This window comes from Camelus ferus, chromosome 3 (assembly GCF_009834535.1).
Source record: "Camelus ferus isolate YT-003-E chromosome 3, BCGSAC_Cfer_1.0, whole genome shotgun sequence".
NCBI lineage: Eukaryota > Metazoa > Chordata > Mammalia > Artiodactyla > Camelidae > Camelus > Camelus ferus.
Genome location: NC_045698.1, coordinates 52,257,167 through 52,281,090, shown reverse-complemented (window position 1 = coordinate 52,281,090; position 23,924 = coordinate 52,257,167). Strand labels below are relative to the sequence as shown.

The 23,924-nt window shown below is 39.8% G+C and overlaps 1 long non-coding RNA gene across 1 annotated transcript; it reads right to left on the bottom strand.

The window, feature by feature from the left end:
* Positions 1–120: 120 nt before the first annotated feature.
* LOC116659768 lies at positions 121–8,250 on the bottom strand. Its single transcript, XR_004315109.1, has 3 exons — positions 8,240–8,250; positions 5,038–5,041; positions 121–205 (listed from the first exon to the last, which is right to left on the bottom strand). It is a non-coding gene; the product is annotated as an uncharacterized LOC116659768 (long non-coding RNA).
* Positions 8,251–23,924: the final 15,674 nt, after the last annotated feature.

Here is a 23,924-nt window from a genome sequence, read left to right as displayed (position 1 = left end):
CTGATCTTTCAAAAAAAGAAAGAAACTTTTATCAACTGCTGGTGAGGATGTGAAAATACTGGATCTTTCATCCATCGTTGGTGGGAATGTAAAATGGTACAGCCTCTCTGGAAAATGGTATGACAATCTCCTACAAAACGAAACATATTCTTATTATACAACCCAGCAATTGCAGTCCTGGGAATTTATCCCAGAGAAATAAAAACTGCTGTCTACATGAAACCTGGACACAATGTCCTCAGTTTTATTGGCAACAGTTAAAAATTGGGAGCAACCAAAATGTCCTTCAATAGGTTACTGGTTAAACATACTACTGTGTTTAATTACTGACACATGCAAAGTCTTGGATGGACCTCAAAAGCATTATGTTGAATGAGAAAAACCAATCATGAGAGGTCACATATTGTATGAATCTATTTATACTATATTCTCAAAACGACAAAATTGTGAAGGGGGAGACATACGGTGGTTGTAAGGGGTTAGGGATGGTGGAGGGAGGAGGGGTAGTGAGTGAGACTAAACCAGGGTAGGAAGAAGAGTGATGGACTATTCAGTGTCCTGATCTTTGTGGTGGTTTCATGAATGCACACATGTGACAAAATGGAACAGAACTCTAGATATGCATTGGATCAATGTAATTTTCATGGTTCTGCTACATACTCTATAGTTACCTAAGATGTTACCATTGAGAGAAACCACGTGAGGGGGACATGAAACTTCTCTTATTTTATTGTTGCCATTTCCTGAGAACTTGTAACTAAATTCATAAAACTAAATGAAGGTAAAAGAAATTTACATTTTTCAAAAGGAGAAAGTGAAAAAGTGAAAAGCTGCAGTTAATTGTACACCTTCCTCTACAAACTCAGCTCAAAACCTAACTTCTATGCTGATACCTCCTTTGGTTTCCCCCCGATCACCCTTCCAAATAGGCTAAATTCCAAATCAGAGCACCCACAGTTGTTCAGCGCCAGCCCTGAGCACCCCTCCTCCCCGTGTAATCTATTTTTTCTGAGGGCCATCATTTAAGATGCCTTTCGCGCATTTCTCCCTTTCTGTCTGCTGTGTTTGTGTAACCTCCCCCGGCTCCCTTTGCCGTGATTTATCTTGAGCAAGCACCCTCCTAATCTCCCCAGGACAGTCTGTATCACTAAGGGGAGCAAACACAAGGTTTCCTCCTTGCAATTTCCTCCTGCCACCCACCTTTGAATCCCTGGCCAAGCTTGCCATCCTACCCCTTGTCACAGACACTAACCACTGGGAAGCTGGTTAAAAATATTTTCTGACAAAAGCAGCCCACTGAGTTGTGTTTATTTCCTCCTCTTTTATCATCACATTCCCATTTTCCCTAGCCAGCTGGTCAATAATAATTCTTTATCTCTTCTCTTCCAGTAAGTAAATTGCAGCCAGGATCAATCACACCCCTGAAGAGACCAGGAGATTCCAACTTTGATAAACCAGGGGGTGGAGTTAATGGAGGAAGGACTCACTGATCAGGACTCAAGGCTTACATACAGGGTCACAGACTCTTGGTGGAAGGGGCCTTGCCCTCACACTACACCGGGGATGGCGCCTGGAACCAGGGCAGTTTCCTCCCCGCATTCTTCCCTTGACCATTTCCGCAGATTCCCGCTGGGGACTGTTGCCCACTGATGAGGTTCCTCCTTCCTGCCTATGAGTTTTTTCTTTTTGTAAATTCATTTTTTTTCTTTACAGGCACAAAGTTAAAGTCAAATTGTATCACAAGACTTGTGAAGGGAAACAGCATTCTTCCATCTTCTACTCCAGTCCCATTCCCCAGAGGCAACAATTTTTTTGATTGCTTTGGTGGTTTCTCCTATTTGCTATAATTATATTGCTGTTACAGATACATCCGTTTTAGACACAGCTACATTTTCTGTTGACATTCTAACCAGTGGTAGAATGGGGATTTGACTTTCTTTAATACCATCCCTCCTTTCTCCTCCCCCAATACAATATCAAAACTCTAAAACATACAATTGGCATTTAGTTTTTATATTTTTATGTTCTCAGCCAAGCTAAGTAGTGTAAGGTAATTATATTTCTTCTCTTTTACGCCTTTTGTCTTGTCTCTAGTTATTTGTCTTTTCTTTTTCTTAGCCTTATGTATATTGTCCCTGAATTTTTGTAGACTTCTCCCACAGACTTGTAAATAAAATTTCTCCTAAAACAATTTTCCACATAGTAAACTGAGGTTATCTAATCAGGTTTTTCTTCTCCTCCTCCTCCTCCTCGTCCCCCTTCCCCTTCTTCTTTCTCCTTCTTCTTTCTCCTTCTCCTCCTTCTCCTATCTGGAGGTTACCTTCAGGGAGCCTGAAGGCTACCCTAATGTGGGCTGGTGACTCACCAGTCCTGCTGAACAAACATCGTTCGGGAGCTACTCTTTTACTTCTGTCCGATGTTAGGTCTTGGGCCAGTTGGATTCTTTGAGAAGGAGACACTAAGACAGAATCAAGAGAACAAGGAAGAGATTTACTGAGGAGTAATCTCTGCGCAAGGAAAGGAAGGAGCAGGACTGGACAGGAGAGCTGTCAGGCCATGTTGCAGACCAGACAATGACTCGATCAGCCCAATGGGGAGGGGCAGTGCAAACAGTGTCTTCTTGAGAGGCCTCACGGTAGTAGAAATGGCTAGGTCCTTTCATCACCCCCTTGCTCAGTTGTTGACCAAGGGCCACCCCAAGAAGACTGTAATTTAGGCTTGAAAGCTGAAGTATATCCCAAAGGAGATACCAGCTGGAGGCAACCACAGTCCTTTCAGTTGGGCAACAAGTCATATCCTGAAGGAGGTCTGAGCAGCACGTTTCCAGCTGTGCACAGATCCTGCTTTCAGAATCCCATATCTTCCTCTTTCTTGTCTTACTCCCTCGTTTTGTTGGAGCACACTCAGTAGTTCCAAAGAACAATTAGAATATAAAGCTTTTGAAACCTAGAGTGTCTAAAAATGTCATTTTCCTACCCTCATACTTGATAGTTTGAGTATGGAATCCCCCATTCCTCTGACTTGTCATTTTGACGTAATTGTAAGGAAACAACTGCTCTATTGTCTTCTAGATTCAGATGTTGCTGTTGATAAACTTGATGCCATTCTGTTTCCCACTCCTTGTATTTTCACTTTTTCCCCTACTTTTTTCTCTTTCTGGAAACTTTTAGGATCTTTATTCTCAGTGTAATTCCCACTGTAATTTAAAATAACATGACTTGGTGAATCTTTTTTATTCATTAGGTTCGGCATACAATGGGTGTGTTCATTCTGGAGAATAATGTCATTATACAGTGAGAATTTTGTTTAAATTTTCTATTTAACAATTTCTTCACTTAATTTTTTGTGTTCTCTCTTCTTTGAGCATCTACTAGTCAGATGTAGAACTTTCTGGACTGATTCTTTTTTTTATTTTTTCTCTCCTATTGCCTCTTGTCTTTTCTTCATAACCTCTCTAAAAGAGATTTTATTTTCTGATCTTTCTGTTGAATTTTTAACTTCAGCTATCATGGCTTATATTTTCAAGGGTCTTTTTTATTCTCTGACTGTTCTTTCATAACATCCAGTTCCTGTTTCATAGACACAACATCTCCATTTCTTGGAGGAAGTTAGAGTTGTCTTGGGGTTTTTTTTTGTTTGTTTGCTTTTAATTCTGCTCTCTGTATTATCTCAACTTCCTCCAGGTTCTTTTTTTTTCCCCCTTTCCTTTCTTGTATGTTTTGTTCTCTGTCTTTCAATTTGTAGGTTTTCCTCAGACATCTGGTGATCTTTCCTTGTCTGATCAGATTTAAGAGTGGAATATTCTAGAGCTATTGAAAGGTGTACAGGTGGGGCTTGTTAAATGGTAGGCCTTCTGGGGAGACCCAGTGGCAAGCGGGCCTTTTAATTGGGGGTCCTAAAATGTTGGGATCTGTAGAACTTTTCTTTGGAATCTTTAAGTTTCTCTTCAAGAAGAAGACTCTAGTCTGTGTGTTGCAATCTTGGCTGCCAATTTTTCGAAAACCAGGAAGGAAATGGGCTGAGAGACTCTCCACTTAGCACACAGATTTTTACTCAGCCTCCCTGTTTCCAATAGGGCATCTCCCTCCCATCCTCCTCTAAGATGTGCTGCGGTCCCAGAATGGGGAACTTCTTGCATTCAAATTTTCTGGAGAATAAATATCTAGTTTCCAAATTAACTACAGGATGGAGGTAGGAGGTTGTTGCCTGCTGGGTAGGGGAGGGGAAAGATACAGGACTACAAATTATCTTTATGCAACTTTCAACTAGTCCCCTGTTTTCATTTCCATATTTAACTGACACCTTCCATAACACCTAACACTCCAGTGTCTGAGACTTTCCAGGGTTTCGTAGTGTGAATTGGCTCGCTTCTCACCGCACCGCCCTCTTCCAGCACATTCTTACATTTCAGCTTTCTCAGCTCTGCTGTATCAGTCACTTCTCCTAGGTCCACTCTTCCAAGACTTTCATACCTTTTGGTGGCTGTTTTCTTTTATTTGGAATATATATATATATTTAACATGTCTTTACTAGCACTCTTTTAGACAGAAGAGATATAAATGCATGTATTTAATGTACCATGTTTAATTGAAAATCCCTGACATGAATTTCCAGTGGGCTTACAGGAAGACCGTAATCTTTTCCCTTTAACTTCATTCTAATTCTTGCAAACATCTGGGCATCCTGATTACATATCTAGGGAAAATTGAAGTTCCAGCATCCCATGACTCTCTGATAAATCTGCTTCCTTGATTGTTCTGGATGTCACACAGTGTTCGTCGTGCAGGGTGCATGTCAGTCAAGACTTTGGTTCAGTTTTTTTCCCTACTAATTTGGAATGTACTCTGCCATGACTTTCTTTTGTGATTCATATTCCAAGCTTTGGTATTAAGGGTGGAATAGGAGTGACCATTATGTAATATCCTAACTTCCCAGTAGAAATTCAAATCATAAGTCCTCAGAACTTTAAACTCAAAGGCTGCCTAGAGAGAGTAAATGTTTTCACTAAAAGTAACAGAACAATCTTTTTGAAAGCACAAAACTGTGTTCTCTACCTCTTCTAAGAGCCATAAAATTACTCAGGGTGGAAAAGAAATCAAAGGCTGTCCAATCCAACCACTCATACAGTGATACAGTGCTTCAAGCCCCGCCCCACCCCACCCCACCCCGCCATCATCCCCGCCATCATCCCCGCCATCATCCCCGCCATCATCCCCGCCAGTCTGTAAAGGAGGTGGAGACTCTGCTTGAACTCCTCTGGGGATGAAAATGTACTCTTCCTTTAGGCAACCCCTTCACCCTTCACAGCTCAACTGTTCTGATTTTTATTATCTACCCCTTACTGAACTTCAATTATGGGCCTAGCCCTCTGCCAAAATCTTTACATTTAACCCTCACCACAGCCCTGGAAGTGTTATCATTCCCATTCTACAATTCAGAAAACTCGAGAGGTTAACTGTTTGCCCAAGATCTCACAGCTAGGGAGTAGCAGCGCCAGCAGGTGTACAATGATCTCTCTGGCTGTAACTCCTCATTCTTTCTACTGGTCCTTCCTTTTGTCAAGCTTATCACACCCCTCCTCTAAACTTTCATCCACCTGAGCTGTTTCTGTCCCTTGGGAGCATAGAGGGTAAAACCTAACCTCTCTTCCACATGAGCACTCTTCAGCTATTTCAAGATATTTATCTCATGTCCTTTCTACTCCAGGCTAAAACTTTCTTTAAAAAAAAAAAAAGGAAGAAGAAGAAGAAAAGAAAGGAAGATCAGTATCTGTTTTAAAGGTATTAAGTGTATTTCTCCCTTCGGTTTCAGTTAAGGTTTTTTCCTACTTGTGAGGCTGTGGGACCAAAGGCTCAGCCTTGTGAGAAGGCATACACTGGATCTCTTTGGTGTGTGGGTGGAAGCTGCTGTCCAGAAAACAGCTATGACTCTGCCCTAAACCCATGGTTGCAAAGGGCCAAGATGGGCCTTTATAAGCTGGGAGAGTCTCATACATCAGCCTCTGAAGTTGCACAAACCTTAATGGAATTCCTTCAAGAGAAGACCCAGAAGAGTTCAGGGCAGTAATAATTGCTTAATAAAAGGGTTCTTAAGTAGACTCTGTTGTGTGCTTTAAGGCAACTTCAAATGATAGATTCACATTGAGCAAAGACCCATGTACATCCCACCAGATAGCCTCGTTCCTCAGCTGTAAGTAGATTTGTTTTCTGGTGCTGTTGCCCCAATTGACCTGATCCTAAGCCCCTGGGGAACTTATTTAAACTACAGAGTTCTGGACCCCAACCCAGACCTCTTGAATCAGAATCTGCAGGGGAGGGAACTGCAGTTTTAATAAGCCTTTCCATAGGCTGTTTTGAGGAGTTCATTGCCTGAAATTCCATTCCTTGTCTTTAAAATTTGGAGAAGAAAAAGAGCTGAATGCAGATTGTGATGGTTAATTTTATGTGCCAACGTGGCTGGGTCATGGTGCACAGATATGTAGCCCAACATGATTCTGGATGTTTCTGTGTGAGTGTTTTTGGATGAGACTGACATTTAAATCCATGGACTTTGAGTAAAACAGAGTTCCCTCCATAATGTAGGTGGGCCTAATCCAATCAGTTGAAGGCCTAAATAGGACAAAAGGCTGATGTCCTTCGAGCAAGACTGAGTTCTGCAGCAGGTGGCCTTCAGACTTGAACTACCGCATGGCTCTTTCCTGAGGGGAGTGGATAGAATATTTGAGAAGAGAAGAAATGAAGAGAGCTGTAGTATTCTTCTGAAGGGACAAGGGGAACTGAAAAGTTACTGCTGCTTTGTGAGTGAGCAGAAGTGCTGTAATAACCTTGCTGTGACAACAACCCATGACAAATACTTTTGGAAAGCAGCGGGAGTAGAGGCTGGTGCCTGTTTTTAATACTGGATTTGTTTTTATGTCAGACTAACTGGGGTATAATTTGCACACAATAAAACTCACCCTTTTTAAGTAGAACATTGGATGAATTTTGATGACTATATAAACTCACACAACCACTGTAAGAATCAAGACACCAAATATTTCCATTACTTCAAAAGTTCCCTTTAGTCAGTTCCCTCAGCCATTCTTAGCTCCTGGCAACCACTGATTTGTTTTCTGTCGGTATGGTTTTATTTCTAGAATTCTGTGTAAATAGAATCACATGGAATGTAGTTTTCTGTGCCTGGTTTCTTTTACTTAGCTTTTGAGATTTATCTAACACTGCTGCCTCTATTGGTAGGCTTCCCTTTCCATTGCTGACTAGTATTCCACTGTATGGATGTACCACAGTTTATCCTTTCACCAGTTAATAGACTTTTAGGTTGTTTCCAATATGGGGCTATTATGAATAATACTGCAGTGAATATTGCTACTCAGGGCTTGGTGCAAACATGTGTTTTCATGCCTCTTGGGAAAATACCCAGGAGTGGGACAGCTGCATCATAGGCTAAGTGTGTGTTTACCTTTATGAGAAATTGACCAACTATTTTTCAATGGCTGCAGTATTTTTTATTTGCAGCTGCAATGTAGTACTGGTTTTTTTTTTGTCAAAGACATGATGTAGGCATAATGTACAACGGTTAATTGCAGACCGATCTACAAACACCTTTATTTTGTGTCATCAGCAGGGACAGAGAATTAGCTTTTTATGAAGCAATGCTTAAGAGCCCTGGACCTGAAGTCAGACTGAGCTGTGCCCTTTACTACATTCAACAATATTGCCTCTATAACTCTGGAAAAGTCACTAGATCTCTCCAAGCCTATTTTCCTCATCTGTAATATGGGAAAAGTAATAGTTCCTCTCTACTTAGGTTTGTTGTGAGGATTAAATGTGATAAAAAGCATAATGTGCTTAATACAGAACCTGGTACATAGTAAGTGATTAATGTAAATTATTCTTATTCTTTCTCTCTCTTTGGTTTATGTTTTTCCTATTTTTGGTCTTCTTAAAAATTTTTTTTCTTCTTTTTTTTTTTCTTTTCTTCTGCTTCTTTTTAAAAAAAAATTTCAATATATTTGTTATTCTAATTACCTTCTTTGAAATAGTATTTGTTGCAGCAGGGTTTAACTATATGGGAATGTATACTATGGACTTTACTTTTTTAGAGTTTCTTTTGAGTAATAACTTAGAACTCAAGAAAACCACAGGAAGCTGAAAAGGTCTTACCATTGAAAGAAGATCTTTGTAGTTATCGGGAACGAAAAACCAGCAAGTCTTTTTATGTCCTCTCTAAACTTTCTGACTTCAGTTTTCTAATCCCTAAAAGAGGGGTAATAATTCTTGCCTGCTTCTCTCACGGGTTTGATGTGGAAATCAAAGGAAAAACTGAACAGTAGAAAGTGTTAAGTGTTATAGAAATACTTGTCACCAGTGAAAGTTCTAGAAGAAAGCTTTCATAAGAGATTATTTAGTTAGCAATAATCAGAGAATGGTGTCCTTAAAAAATGTCCTTTTCCCAGTGTTACATAGGAAAAATAGACAGTGGGGAAAATTGCAACAAAATGCTATTAAGATAAAACATGTAAGAAGACGGTAACAGTAAGTTCAGACTACCACATAGGTCCTAAGCCAGCAGTGTACATGCAATGAAAAAAGAGCACACACCAGCTCCTTTCAGACCTACAATGGTCTAACAAGCTGAATTCACCATGGTCTTTCAGTGACTGCAGGAGAATGCCTTGCCTGTGTATGCATCCAAACATCTGCTTGCGGTTGCTTCCTTAGATGACACATGAATTTGAACATGCCACTTGAAATCTTTTTGGGGGACCTAATTAATTGCCTAAAAAAAAAAAAAAGCTGTTTACCCAATGGCATTTTCTACAGTACAGGAAAGTTTTAATAAAAATATAAATGAGTTAACTCTTCATTGGAACCATGTGAGGAATAGAATATAAAGTACAAAGTTGCATTTAGGAACAGAGAGGTAATGTGTATTCAGAATGGAAAAGAATTAATTGTGCCTTCCATAATTTTATGAGCACTGCTGGGCAGTCGGCCTAAGTGTCTGAGTCATGTCCTTTTCCTCAGGATCTAGACCTTCAAGGTTTTACCTGTCCTGTGGAGGAAGTCAAATTCCACCCAATCCACCCACCAGGAACGGGAGATAGCAATGGGAACCTTTGACACAGCTGCTCCCCAGCCTTGTCTTATCAGATACAGACTCTCAGATGCACACACTCAGCATTTCTTATTTAATAAGTTGCTTTTCTACCATAGTCAGAGCGTTTGCCATAAACGATTTTTAAAACTCAGAGATAAATCGACTAAGTTGTATTTTTAATTTGCTAATGGATAAATGTATTCATCCATTTTTTTCTCCCATATATTTTTAGTGTGGACATTCTGATATTTACTATGTGGTCTGAAATTACTATGTGTGGCCAGACACATAGAAGGTGTGGTTTACTCAGAACTCAACCTGGAAGTGTCACAATTCAGAAGCATTCATTGAGCACCCATCTACCTCAAGACAATCATGTTCACAAAGGTGATCATATTTCATTTTCATGATAATTCTAAGCACTACATTAAATATACATATAAAAATATATATAAATATATATGTATAAAATACATATATAATATATAAATATATTTATATAAAATATAAAATATTTTTATATTTTTATTTTTATATGAAAAAATATATATATATAAAATATATAAATATATATATATAATAGTTGAGAAAACCATGGCCCAGAAAGGTAAAATAACTTACCCAACATTTCATAGTTAGTAAGCAGGAGAAACAGAATTGCAGTTCAGGTCCTGTTATGTGGCTACTGTCAAATAACAGATGTATACCCCAGGGAATTAAGGACATTAAAAACTCTAGAAATAACGTACTTCAACCTGTGACCCCAGGGAGAACTGAAGGAATATCTCATTTGTTCTCCAAGGAAATTAACCTCAAAATTGGAATGTGCATCTCAAATATCACTAATGATATTTGAGAAAATCTGACATAGGTCTGTAATGCATAAATTTCTTAATATTTCCTAAATTTATTTACAGTTCCAACCTAGAATATCTCTTGGGATGAGAAGTACCTTAAGTTTACTGTCAGTTGTGATTTTTAGTATTGCTTTTATATAAACCTAAAATATTTTTTTCAAACTTCAATGAATAGTCCCCATTTGTAGTGTTCTAAATTTTGGGGTACACATTCTTTCCCTATCCATACTTTCAGAATTGTGTAAAATTTGCTTGTCTCTTCCTAATTAAGAATACTCAATTTCTGAGTCTGAATCTATCCTCATAAGCAAGTATCTTCATTGCTTGAAGTTGACTCTGAACATTTTGCAGATGAAGGAAAAAATGAAACCTGCCTACCTGGCCTTTTTCACAGGCCTCTCCCTGGTTGGACGTGGTCTCCTTCCCCCTGTGTCCTGCACGTCTGCCTTTAGGACACCTGCTCTCCTCTGTCTTTCCACTCAAGGAACTAATAACCAGCTAGAATTTAGGTCCTTTCTTGCCCTTCAGTATTTCACACTGTTAATAAGACAAAATATCTCCTATTTTCTGATGAGTGCTAACATTTTAGATTTAGAAAACTGTTATATTAAAAAAAAATTCTGAGCAGAATCAAGCAAAGGATGTGGGAGAGAGGGAAAATGACCACCTTGTTTGATCACCAGAAGTTCTGTGGATCACAAGGGCCGTGGGCCTTGGAAACAACCATAGATTCCTGAGCTCAACCTTAGACCTAATTAATGAAGCTCTTTAGGGTGGAGTCCAGGAATCTTCAATGTAACTCCCTCTGCCCCCTGGGGTACTTCTGAGGCAGGTGGTCAGAAGCGCTGCAGTGGTGTGATGTGATCAAACCATTCTCTTCTAGAAAGAGGCTGTGCAGTGGATCTAAAACTAGGACGATTCATAACCTCCCCCTGTCATCGAAAATTCCACTTAAAACTATGAGCCACCTTAGAGGCTCTTATTCTCCTGAATAGTCTAAAGCAAAAAACAAAACAGAACAAAAATATCCACCCATCTAATCAAAGAAATGCTGCCTGGAACAACAGCAGCAGCTTCTGGCCCATGGATTGGAGAGAGCATTTCAGTGCTTATCTCTTAAGTAGTAGAGAAAGATGATATGATTAGAGATCTGTGGGCTCCTTTTTTACGGGCCCTCTGGAAAGCCTTTGGTTTTTGCCCTGATTGGGAAATGTTTAAATGTCCACATGCACCATCAGATAACTTCCAAAATGCCTTTCCCCTGGTCTAACTCAACCCAGATAACTGTTTGTCTGTGAGAAACCCTCAGGGAAAACATTCAGGCCAAATGATCTCATGCCTGGATTTTGCAAAACAATATGTGCACAAGACCAGAATTTATATCATCATCGAATCCGTGCCATTCTCCCATCCAGCCCCAAGATACTCTTCAACAATGTGGCTTCTTTGCCGCATCTGAATCACTTCCTGGGCCTGGATCCAGGACAGCCTGCAGACCCCTGGCCACCACGCAGGCCGCATAAGGAAGCAGTTCTGTACTATTTCTAGGAATAGCATCTTCCAAAATTACTTTGCACTTATCCTACCCATTTTGCTATCCCAGATGTTTTTAAGGGGAGGGGGGCAGTTAGCATGGCTGCAAGTGATGTTTTCTTTTTCCTCAAAATAATTCCAGTTTTCTATTTTGTCCAACTGAGATGAAGATCAAAGGTGTGCCGTGGTGGTAATGCCTGACTATCCTTGGGAATTTTGGACTAGTCTCTTGGAGTAAATTTCTGGAGCTCTGTTTGCAGCCTTGGAGGATTAGCTGTCTTTGCACCCCTGTTTCAGGGAACTAATGGGGTACTCAAACACTACCTCTTCTAGGGAGATTAGAAGAAGCAGGAAAAGTTGTTCTGGATAGAATGCCAGACCACAGACAATTGGTAGTAATACTTCTTGGTGCTTGATTTTATTAGACTACATCTTTGTGGTTGAAAAGTTTTGACATTGTTTTCCCAGTTGTCACCTCTGGAAGGGCACATGATAGATGTGTTCTATATGTGTATTTTCTTATTGAGGAGAAGATGCAGGGTGAGTTACTCTGTGCTCTACCTCTGGAGAGGAGGCTCCAGTTTTCGGACAGGACTACTCAGAAAAGTGCCCTGGTGGCTGGTCTGGGATCCCCAGAAGGAGGCATGTCCAATCTGGGGACTACAGGGTGAGACCTCTGAGCCCAAACTTCCCCACACATTGCCTTTTCCTGCTGGCTTTGTTGTAAGTTCTGAAATCTCACCATTAGCAATTCATTTGAGTTGCTAGATCTCCTCTTTATGAGGTCAAGTAAGAATGAGTGGGATACAACACAAGGAATATAGCCAGTATTTTGTAATAACTGTAAATGGAAAGTAATCTTTCAAAATTGTATAAAAATTAAAAGTTAAAAAAAAATGAGTTGGGGGCCTAGAATGTTCTTCCTGTAGCTCGTGCTACCTTACTCACCTGGTCCTATAAAAATCAGTAACACCTCTTGCAGAAACCTCTTTCCAGTCTTGGATCATGGGCTCTTCTTTGAGCCCTCGTGGTCAAGGGCTGTGTTGTCACTTCCTGTTTGTGGTCAGTGTTCTCTACAGGCCTCCTTGGAGGGAGGAGCTTTGTATGTTCATCATTGTATCCCCCCTGGGCCTGACCCATAGTTTTCACTCTGTAATATTAGTTGGTTGAGCCATGAGCCTCAGTATTTTCAACTGTAAAATGGGGTTGACAGTAACACGGCCCTTCTCAGGGTGTCTCTGAGCATGAGATGAGATCATCTATGTCAAAATGTGGGTCAACTGTAAGGAGCTGTGCAAATAGAGGTCATTAGAATAACCTGCAAGGAGGTGGGAGAGAAGTCCCAAAGAGGGACACATAAACCTCACCATTCTGGATGTTTTCCTGGGGCCTGTTCTAAATGATTACACATAGAAGTCATTATACACATGATCTTTGTACCATGATCTGTTGCTCTGTGTAAACCTGAAGGGACTTAACCCCGTAAGTGTTCCCAGAGTTCATCATTCTGTAGAACAAATAGCCAGGGGGAGGAAAATCAGATAAAATCAAACTCTCACAGGATCTGTTTGATAACCGATTTGATGGATAACTGCATTAACTGTTAAAGTTAAGAGCAGAAATCAGCAGGAATTTGCTCATTACCCACATGGACCATAGTCGAGCAGGAGACTGTAGCAGATTGTGGAAGAGATGCCAGTCACTTCCTCCCCACTCACATCTGCTCATTCTAGAACCTGCTTCCCCTCCTAGCCCTGTTCTCAGCTGTTTGTACAGGGATGGAGAGCCATGTTCAAACCTGCTCACCTCAGAGAGGTAAGGTCCTGATAGGTCTGTGCCATTTGGATTGTTAAGAGTTGAAACAGAGACAATGAGGAAGATTCTACCTTGGAAACATGAATGAGGGCACCATACTGGTCTAGGCTTGAAGCACAGGTGCATGTCAAAGCAAGGAGAGCCAGATGAGGTGCCTTGTCTGTGACCACATCCATTGTCACCATGCCAAGCTCAACTCCAAGAAAGGCTATGTCATTTAAAAGGTCGCTGAAATGTAATGGGAGTGAAGAGGATTAGAAAGCAACACACCTGTATTTAAACATGACAGAAAGAAGGATAAATAGCAAAAGAAATAGTGTTCACTTATGGTGAAGGCTGGAGCACGCAGCAATAAGCCATCAGAAAGTTTCTGAAAATCCTGAATAGAATTTTTAGGCTGGCTTAAGGTCTTTAGAGAGTAATGATGCTGGCATCTTATTATGTTCTTTCAGTTTATGAAAAATAAAGTGCCTGAGGTAAAAGTCAATGTCCTATGAATGGTGGAAAATGGAGGTAAAAAAGGACTCATGTCCAAGATCAAAACTGGAGAGAGGAAAGAAGTGGTGAGGAAGGAACAGAGGAAATGTTATTATTCAAGCTTCTCATCATTTAGTTTGGCCAACTATCTGGAGTCCGTGGGAAGAAGGATTTCGATGTGGGTGGGGGGTGGTAGAGTTGGCTCTGACCATGCACAGCTCTCTAAGTCCTATTCACAACTGAGTTGTGCCTACTTGGAGATAGTATTTCTCTTTGAGAGAAAGGGGGATTCACAGGAAATCTGGATCCGCTGTCACAATGTGAACATAAAACATCAAGCTGCGCTTATAAGACTTGTATATGGTCCATCTTTGAATGTCAAGACTTCCCAAAGACTTTTGCTCTGTCCTTGTATTTGGACTATTTTTGCAGATAGAGCTTCAAAGCTTCTCCTCTTATAAGGTCCTAGAATCTTTATTCATCCTCCTGCTCTCTTGTCCTTTGCCATTCCTTAATCTTTTTTCTTCTTTTTTCCAAGTACACTATTGTTTTTTCACTTTTGCTTTTCTATCAACCTCGTTTTTACTTTTTAGAAAATTTCTTTTTAAATTTTTTCCATCTGTAAAACTAGCTGGTCTTCTGAAACAAGCAGTCAGGGAGAAAGAAAGCAATCTCCTTTACAGAACAACGTCAGGCTCATTTTTATGATTGTACCTACCTTGCTTGCTTTTTGGCACAGTCATTACACCATTGTGGCATTTCAGGTCCACCACATATTAGATAAGAATGTGAAAAGTTTAAAAGAACTGTAACCCTAAGGCCATTTGCAAAGTGTTCGTTCTGTAAGTACAAAGTTTAAGTGAGTTTGAATGTCAGCTTATCTCAGATTCCCATTTGTTCTTCATTTAAGTGATAAATATGCTCAATTTATTGTTCTAATCTTGTGCTGGCTGAACTCAGGACCTGCCTGAACATTTGTGGTCCTTCTCTAAGTCTGTACCTTTTCCAGTGACTGCCTCCTCATAGCTCTTCTCTGTGATCCAAGATTCTTCTTTACTTGCCAAAATCATATTACGTGGGGAGATTGGTGGTGCTGGTGGTTTTCTTTTTGGCTACTTCTTTACTTTCACAAATAAAAAATAAGCTACATAATACTCTCAGGCAGTAGGTAATCAAATCTATCCTTTTTTTCCCGTTTAATCAAATGCTCAGGTACTGTGTTTGATTCTGGGGATGTGGTGATGACAATCATAGAAACGGTGACAACAATGCACCTGCTCTCATGGTGCTCATAGTCTAGCACATGTGTCACAACGAGAGGTACTAAGAGGACTCAGATGCAACCCCTAGAGGCCGAGTTTAACACCAGACTCAAAGAAGAAGATTGCATTATTCAGAGATTTACTTGGAAAATACTTTATTACATCCTCCTGAGGCTCATTCTTGATATTACTGTTAAATTTAGGACTATTTTTTTTTGTTATTCTCAACAGTCGTGAAGACATTTTGCTTAGTATCCTCCTAATGGGAACTCTCTATATTTTAGTAGAATAGCTATCAAGCTGCCCCTTTCCTGTTTTTCTATTATACCATCTATCTCTTGAAGGTCTTATTTGGAAAGAGTTTTTGCAGAGCTCATGGATATTGTCGAGCATCTAACTTGTCCCTAGGGGGCTTCCTTGACTCCAGAGAGAATTGACCACTGGGGTATATCCTGAAAAATAGTGGACAACACTTGAAAAAGATATTTTTAATTTTCAAGGGTGGGGAAAAGATTATGTTTTGGAAGTATAACATGCATTTTCTTTAAATAATGCATTTGCTCATTTGGGCTACTAGGTTCAAGGAGCCCTAAGAAATATATTTTTCATCAGCAACTACTCCAGCCCAAAATCATACTTGGTTTTGTGCAGCATCCAAAAGAAGTTTAATGCCTGACCTTATATAAACAAAGTATTTATTACCATCATTATTATAAGCAGCGCAGTTGTTGCAGTCCTGTGTTACTAATGGCCTTTTGCTGAAGATAATGGCTGACTCTATATGTTTAAGCCCTTAATAGTACCTGGAATCCTCCAATGTTACATCTTCGTTTCCATGATCTGTTTTGAACATTCCCATCTCATCACCTCTTGGGGAAGCTTACCAGTACATACAACAAGCCTAGTGCCTCTACCTTGTGAGACCTTTTGGGTCTTTGAAGTTCACTGCTCTGCAGATCAAAACTCCCCATTTTCCTTAAGAATTCCTTATTTATTATCCTGGTTGCCTGCTTCCCAATCCAATTGAACAATAAATCTTAAATTTCTTCCCTTGCTTTATCTCTTACATTGTCCCCCCCCCCCCCCTTTTTTTCCTCTTCCAACACATGTACCTGTACTTCTGTGAAAACTCACTACCTCTCCATAGACATGATCAGACAGTTGAAAGTTTGGGGAACGTGAGAACATCAGATTGTCTTTTGGAAAACGTAGGAACAAAACAGTGGGTATCATCACTGCAATCTTTCTGGGGCAGGATTCGACACGACATTTAGTTTCAGCTTCGTCTGCAATTTACAAAACAGACTGGGACTAACAGCTGTGGACACAGGAAAGCAGTATGCCTCTTCCAAGTCTAATTCTGCTGGCTCCAGGCAGAGCGAGTATCTGATGTAGAAACACTTCTCTATCTCTTAGAAATTCTCCCCTCCCTAAAAACCACCAATGGCTCCCCATTGCATAAAGTATAGAATCTAAACTTCTGAGCCTTCCAAGCACTAAATATATACCAGTGAAATTTGTCTAAATTATTTCTTACTTGTCCTCCCCAAAATAAAAGTTTTGTGCTTTCCTACCTTTCCTCTTTGGTTACAGCTGTTTCCTCCGTCTGAAATGACTTCTTTCTTCCCTCTGCCTGGCAAAAACTAGCAATTCTCAACACTGATCACCTGACTCAATCATCTGTGAAACTTAAAAAAAAAAAAAAAAGAAAGAAAGAAAAAGAATTCAGCAACTATATCCCCAATTTCGGGGTAGAGCCCAACACATTTATTTTTCTAAAATGCATTGAAAAATAAATAAGTAAATAAATAAAATGCATTGAGAACCACTATCCTGCCTACTCTGCTAATACTCAGGTCAAATCCTACCTTTTCTGGCAAGACTTCCCTGACCATGCCAGGGAGGAAAGTCCTTCCTGCTTGCCAGGATGAGTACACTCAGTGGCACCTAACACTTGTCGCCTTATGTGACCCTAAGTTAGCTCAGAAGCTCAGTGACCATGAAACCAAGTCTTATAACATTTTACTCTCAGGCCACTAGTGCAACCAAGTCCCCCTGAAACCGAGTTCCCTTACTGAGTTTATGATATTCCCCTCTCTTGTCCTACCCTACTCCCCTCAGGATTGAGAAGTATCAAAGAAAAGGGGTGGGTTGAAACTGAGCAGGACCTTGTGGAGTTTTACAGGTACAAAAGCCCCCTATATCCCCCATTTCTTGTCTGTAGAAACAAAAGGCTTCTGTGTCCAAGGCCCTCCCCCGGGCCCAGAGAGCAGGCTCGGTAAGTGATGAGGTGAAGGATTCAGACAGGAGCGTCCTAGCCCCTCCCGAAGGCACACAGACAACAAGCTGACACATATCGTTGAATTGTTCTGGACAAACTAAGACTCCAACCAGGGTGGAGGGTGGTGACTACATGCTGTTTTCCATAAGGCGGCACCAAACTACATTCCCACCAACGGAGTAGGAGGGTGCCCTTTTCTCCACACCCTCTCCAACTGGGGTTTTTGTCTGTTTTTTTGTTTGTTTGTAGCTTCCTTTCTTATCTCTGGACCCTTTAGCCTAAAGACTTATGTTAACTCCTGCTAAGGGTAAGGTTTGGTAGGTTTTAAACAAAGACATAGAGCAGCTCTGGCAACAACTTGAGTCTACAGGGATGGTTTAAGGATATTAAAGGAGAGATCCCAGACTTGAATAGGGCGCTGGAAGTAAGATGAAATACAGGAAAGGAGCTGCTCCAAGATGGAGCTGGAGGAGGAACTGGGATTTGAGGGGAAGAGGAAGCAGGCCTGCCTCAGAGAGACAGATAAACTTCTTGAGTCATGTTTTAATCATTCATGAGATACTTGAGTACCAGACTTACATATTAATTGATTCCTATTATTCCCTTTCCTAATTTCCCAGAGTACTTAGGCATTTAAAAACTGGCTGAGCTTCCGTGCTGTATTGGAGTGAAAGGGGTAAAGCGAGGGACCGCTGCCCGGGGCCCTGTCTGCTGACAGCCACCTAGTCTCCAACCTCTGTCCCACACTCTGCAGACTTGCCTGAGGCAGGCCAGCCAGGCAGGAGACTTTGAAAAGTCACCCAAAGAAAACTCTAGAAAGAAGCCTTCTGTTTGGGAACAGCCTGGGGTGCCTGTTTCATCACAAACCCTTCCATTTCTGTGATTTTGCAAGTGATAGATATTTTTTAAACAGAGAAACTGGATATTTTTGATAACACATTCACTGAAACATTCCCACCCTCCAACAGCTGGAACAGTCCTCCGGCCAGAACATTTGATTAGAAACAAATTAAGGAAACTCAGACAGTCTGCTGGCCCAGGGAGTCCCTCTCGCCTCCCTGAGTGGGTAAGACCCCTGGGGCCTCTCACTCAGCCGTCCTTTGGACCTAAGAAGGAAGCCACCCAAATGCCGGGACTGTGCCCCCTTCCTGCCCTGAAAATCCTCTGTCTCCAAACTTCTCTCCTCAGTTCTCTGAGCACTGGCTTTGTGGTTTTGCAGGCTGGGGCTTATAAAAGAAGCCTGAGATGTAACCGCCAATTCCTGTGTGCCCCCTGGGACCAAGCCCTGTAGCTGCTCTGCGCTGAGCTCATTTAGATGTCCATCCTCACAACCCCGTGAGATGGGTGTCATCATACCAACTCTAGAGGGTAGAAAACCGAAGCACTGAAACGTTCAACAAGGCGCCTGCTGACACTAGGGAACAAGTGGAAAATGGGGGCTTCCAGCCCAGGTTGTCTGTGCTGAGGAGTAATAATAGCAGCTGTGATACATTGCGTACTTATTACCTGCCACGTATTGTTACAAGCACTCGGCATGTGCGTCCTCGTGCATGCTAAGCATGTGCTCTGCCACTTGAGCTATACCCTTCCCCAGACTTAAAAAAAATTTTAAGTCAAGTAGCAGTAAAGAAAGATCTTTCCGCTGGTATACATTATTCTAATTCATATAGTTTAGCAAGGATTTTTGAGTACCTGCTGTGCTTGTGTCGTCTCAGCCTTGTCCTGAGAAGTCTGTATCTGGTGCAGGATGGCAGGGCTGCGAGCTCTCCTCACCACCACCGCCCGATCCTGGGGAAGCAGTCTTAACCCAGCCTGGCTGGGTGAACTTTTGAAGGAAACAGAGGCTTCTGTTGTACACTTCAGCCCACCTCCTTTCTGCATCCTGCTCCTATTGCCCTGCCACATTTCTGACAGATTGAAGGGAATTTCATATCTTTATACATAAAATGCCTCTCTCCCTGTCACTCAACATCAAGTGCTCCTTAAAGCTGAGCAACTCCACTGCTAATCATTAACAAATAACCTTGAATGTATTATTGATCCTTTTCTATGTATTCTTTATAGAAATTAAATCAGTGTGATATATATGTGTATACACAAAGGAAAAAAGCCTTCCCTTTCTATTTTTCAATCTCATCTTTTTTTTTTTTTCAACTTTTGCAAGATAAACCACTGGATTTTAATACAGGAGTGGAACTGTGTCATGTTTAACCCTACATTCAACTTTCTGAGAAACTGCCAAACTGTTTCCTGAAGCAGCTGTATCATTTTACATTCCCACCAGCCATGACTGAAGGTTCCAACTTCTCACTCTCCTTACCAACACGTTGTTTTCCCTTTGTTTTTTTTACTGTAACTACCCTAGTATGTATGAAGTGCTGTCTCATTATGGTTTTGATTTGCATTTTCCTAATGACTAATGATGTTGAGCATCTTTTTATGTGCTTATTGGCCATTTGTATATCTTTGGAGAAATGTCTGTTCAGATCCTTTGTCTGTTTTTAACTGGGTTGTTTGTTTTTCTGTTATTGAGTTAAAAGAACTCTTTATATGTCCTGGATACTTGACCCTTATCAGATATATGATTTGCAAATATTTTTTCCCATTCTGTGGGTAATCTTTTAACTTTCTTGATAGTGTTCTTTGATGCACAGAAGTTTTAATTTTTGATGAAATGTAACATCTATTTTTCTTCTGTTCCTTTTGGGCTGCCATGTCTAAGAATTCATTGTCAAATGCAAGCTCTTGAAGATTTACTCCCATGTTTTCCTCTGAGAATTTTATCTTTTTAACTTTCACGTTTAGGTCTTTAATCCATTTTGAATTCATTGTTTTATATGGTGTGAGGTGAGGGTCCAACTTACTCTTCCACTTGAGAGGTTACTGTAAACTGGTCATGAGATACTGAATGAAGAGGAAGACTTGGGTCAGCAGGCACTTGGTCGCTTCTGGAACTTCCTGCTCAGTGAGTTATTTCATCATGATTCTGTCTCAATGGGGGATATGTTCTAACATAAGTTCTCTCAAGATATAAATAAAACTAAACCTAGAAATGAATCTTTTAAAAGCATTTCCTCAAAATCCCACTGCCATACAGAATGTTTGGTGGGATTACTTTATTAGAAAAATGGCCTAGAGTTAAATCATGGTCCTTCCTAGGGCTTGGATAGTAAATTGTGAGATAAGAAATCAACCTTTGGTTCTGCTACTCCACCACTACCTGACATGGCTCGAGATAATAACTGAACCATCACAGCTGCAGTTTGAACTTTGTAAAATGCTATCAACTATTGCTAATAATTTCCATAAAATGTGAGATTTGGGGTTTAAAAATATAATAAAACTTTGAATTCATTGAAATTCAATGAATGCATATAAACAAGCATTATTAAACAGCTTTATTTTGCAATATTGAGAAATGAGAGACATTAGTACGTTTCCTCAAGGTTTTTTCACAAGCTAGCTCCTTGAAGAACATAGTAAATGCACTGTCTCTTGCATTCAAATGTCAGCAGGTTGCTGTCATTGCTACCCGCAGGCACTGGCAGATTTTCTTTGCTTGCAATGTCAGGAGCTTGGAAACTTTGGAAAGTGTTCTGGGCTAAGAAAGAGAAGCTGTGCTTCTGGACCACAGCCAGTTTTAGACAAAGAATAAGAAAGATTTAACAGTTTGTTTTCTAAATTTGAAATGCTTCTCCTGAATTCCATTTTTGTTATCAGTAAACATGGCAGTTGCTTTTTCTTTGGAGGTCTCTGGGGTGAAAATGCTCTGTAAATAATTGTTTATTTTTGAATAGGCATATTGTATTGTCTTTCATTCTAAGCTGAAGTGGCTAGATTCTATCAGGTCAAAGAAAGTTCAGGTTTCTAAGGAAACTTTGCACTGACAGATAAAATCCCACGTTAGAAGACACAGAGATGGTTTCTGACGTAACTTTATTTTTAGGATATTTTTATGGATTATTTTTTCATGTTAATTTTGATCCCATCGGCAATCAATAAATGCATTAAGAGCTGCACCGAAACTTTATTTTGACTTAAGAGTCAATAATTCCATTAGGATTTGAAGGCCTTATATGGTTTACAAAGTTACGAGGGTTTATAAAGTAGTATTTTGTATAACTGCAAAAGGGCAACTCAAAAGAAGGGAAATTCTCTTTTTACTTGTTATTAAGTTGTTGACCTAGCTAAGGAGAGGGTGCCCGCCAGGAGTACTGATTTAGACCACTAGTAGGTGTCACATGTCCCCATAATAAATGACAATGATATTTGATTTAACTCAACCTAGGCAAACTTCTGAAGATAGTTTCCCAGCCTCTATTAAAACCTGGATCATAAAATCCCCTGGGAGAGTCTTTCCTACAGCCTGTTGGCTGACATTTTTCGTTTGGCTAGAAAGCATGCAGTATGCCAAGATTTTTCACCGCCGTCTAGTCCAACTTGGTGTAGTCCAAGTTATTGAGACAAAAGCTGGTGTCTTCTAGTGCCCGAAGGCCTGTTCTTGGCTTGAGTACCAAGGAAGGTACAGCTAGGCCCAAATCCCCAGTCTGGTGGCAAAGGGATTGATCTGTTTCTCAAAGTGGTGGCACCATTGACAGCCTCACCAACAAAATTTGAAAGTTTCAATTTCTCCATTTCCTACCAAGGCTTGTTACTATCAGTCTTCTTTATTTTAGTTATCCTGGAATGTGTAATGTGGTTTTCATTTGCATTTCCCTGATTACTAATGATGTTGAACATCTTTTCAGGTGCTTAACGGCCATTTGTATATATTCTTTGGAAAAATGTCTATTTAGATTCTTTGCCCATTTTTAATTTTATTATTACTTTTATTGACTTGTAAGCATTCTTTATATATTCTAGATACAAATCCTTTATCAGATACATGTTTTGCAAATGTTTTAATGCATTTTATGTTTTTTTTCACTCTTGATGGTGTCCTCTTTTCACATAAAAGTTTTTAGTTTTTATGAAGTACAATTTATGTGTTTTTTCTTTTGTTACTTATAATTTTGGTGTCATAGCTAAGAAGTTATTGCCTAACCCAAGGTCATGAAGATTTACTCTTATGTGTTCTTCTAAAAGTTTTATAGTTTTTGCTCTTACATTTAAGTGTGTGATCCATTTTGAGCTAATCTTTTGGTATGGCATGAAGTAGGGGTTCATATTCATTGTTTTCCATGTGTGTATCCAGTTGTCCAAGCACCATTTGTTGAAAAGATATTCTTTCCCCACTAAAATGTCTTGGCTCTTTGTTGAAAATCAGTTGACCATAAATATGAGCGTTCATTTCTGGACTTCCAATTTTACTCCATTGATCTACATGTCTATCCTTATGCCAGCCCTACAGTGTTTTGATTCTCATATCATTTTTAAAAAAAAGAATAGGAAAGCTATGTATCGCTAAGCTGGAAAGAGTGGTCTCCTTGAATTGGAAGAAGATTCTTTTTGCAGGAATATGGATGTCAGGGAAGGGGATACACATCTACTGAGCACTGTTTTATATTAGACACTACCGTAGACTCCTTCACACATATTGTAATAACAATCATGTAATAGTTGTAATAACCCCATGCAATAGGTAGTATTATCTTCATTTAAAGGCAAGGAAACTAAAGTTTGGAGAAGTTAAGTAACTTGCCTAAAATAACTTAGTAACTAGTGGAGGAGTGGGATTTGTACATAGTCCTTAGGACTTCAAACTCATGGTCTTTTCATAAAAAGGAGCTTTTCTTACCACACATTTAGTGAACACAAATTGAATCTGAAGGCACTGGAGGGACTTGAATCGATTAATCTCAAACGTTTTTCTCATGACACTCTAGGAAATTAAAGGGGTACTTGTAACTATTTTGAGACAGCTGTCTAACAGCAGAATTTCACAGGATATTTTAAGAAATCACTCTTCAACTATAAAAACTAGTTTTATGGTCCATTTTAATTTCACAGCTTATGTTATTCTCATTTATGTGGCCTCAAAAGAGATTGAACATTCTTCTGTATGATTAGTATAGCACAATGCCATCCTGTTGGAAGAAAAGCTAGAACTAATCTCAGCTATGTGGGTGGATTAGCCTTGTCCTCAATGCTTGTTTTCGTTGAAAATCTTCCCAAGGTTGCTCTGAAATGAATACAGGTCATAGTTGTCAAATGAGTTCTATGTGAAATAATAGAAGATTTAGAATTGAGAAAGATTTGTGAAGTCAATGAAGAAATGGCATTTTTTGCATAAGTCGGTTAATACAAGACTCCTTTATTTTTCTTTTCTTAAGTGAGGGCACAGAGAGTATCCTCTGGGTCCCAGAGTCTGGATAGAAGTTAAGTTTAGATAATCCAGTTTCAGCCATGACAGAAACACAGTCTAGACAATGTCATCTCTTATTAACTTTTTAAAAAAATTATTATTGAAGTATAGTTGATTTACAATGTTGTGTTAGTTTCTGGTGTATAGCGTAGTGATTCAGTTATACATATGTATGTATCCTTTTTCATATTCTTTTTCATTATAGGTTATTACAAGTTATTGAATATAGTTCCCTGTGCTGTACAGTAGAACCTTGTTGTTTATCTATTCTGTAAATAGCAATTTGTATCAGCTGA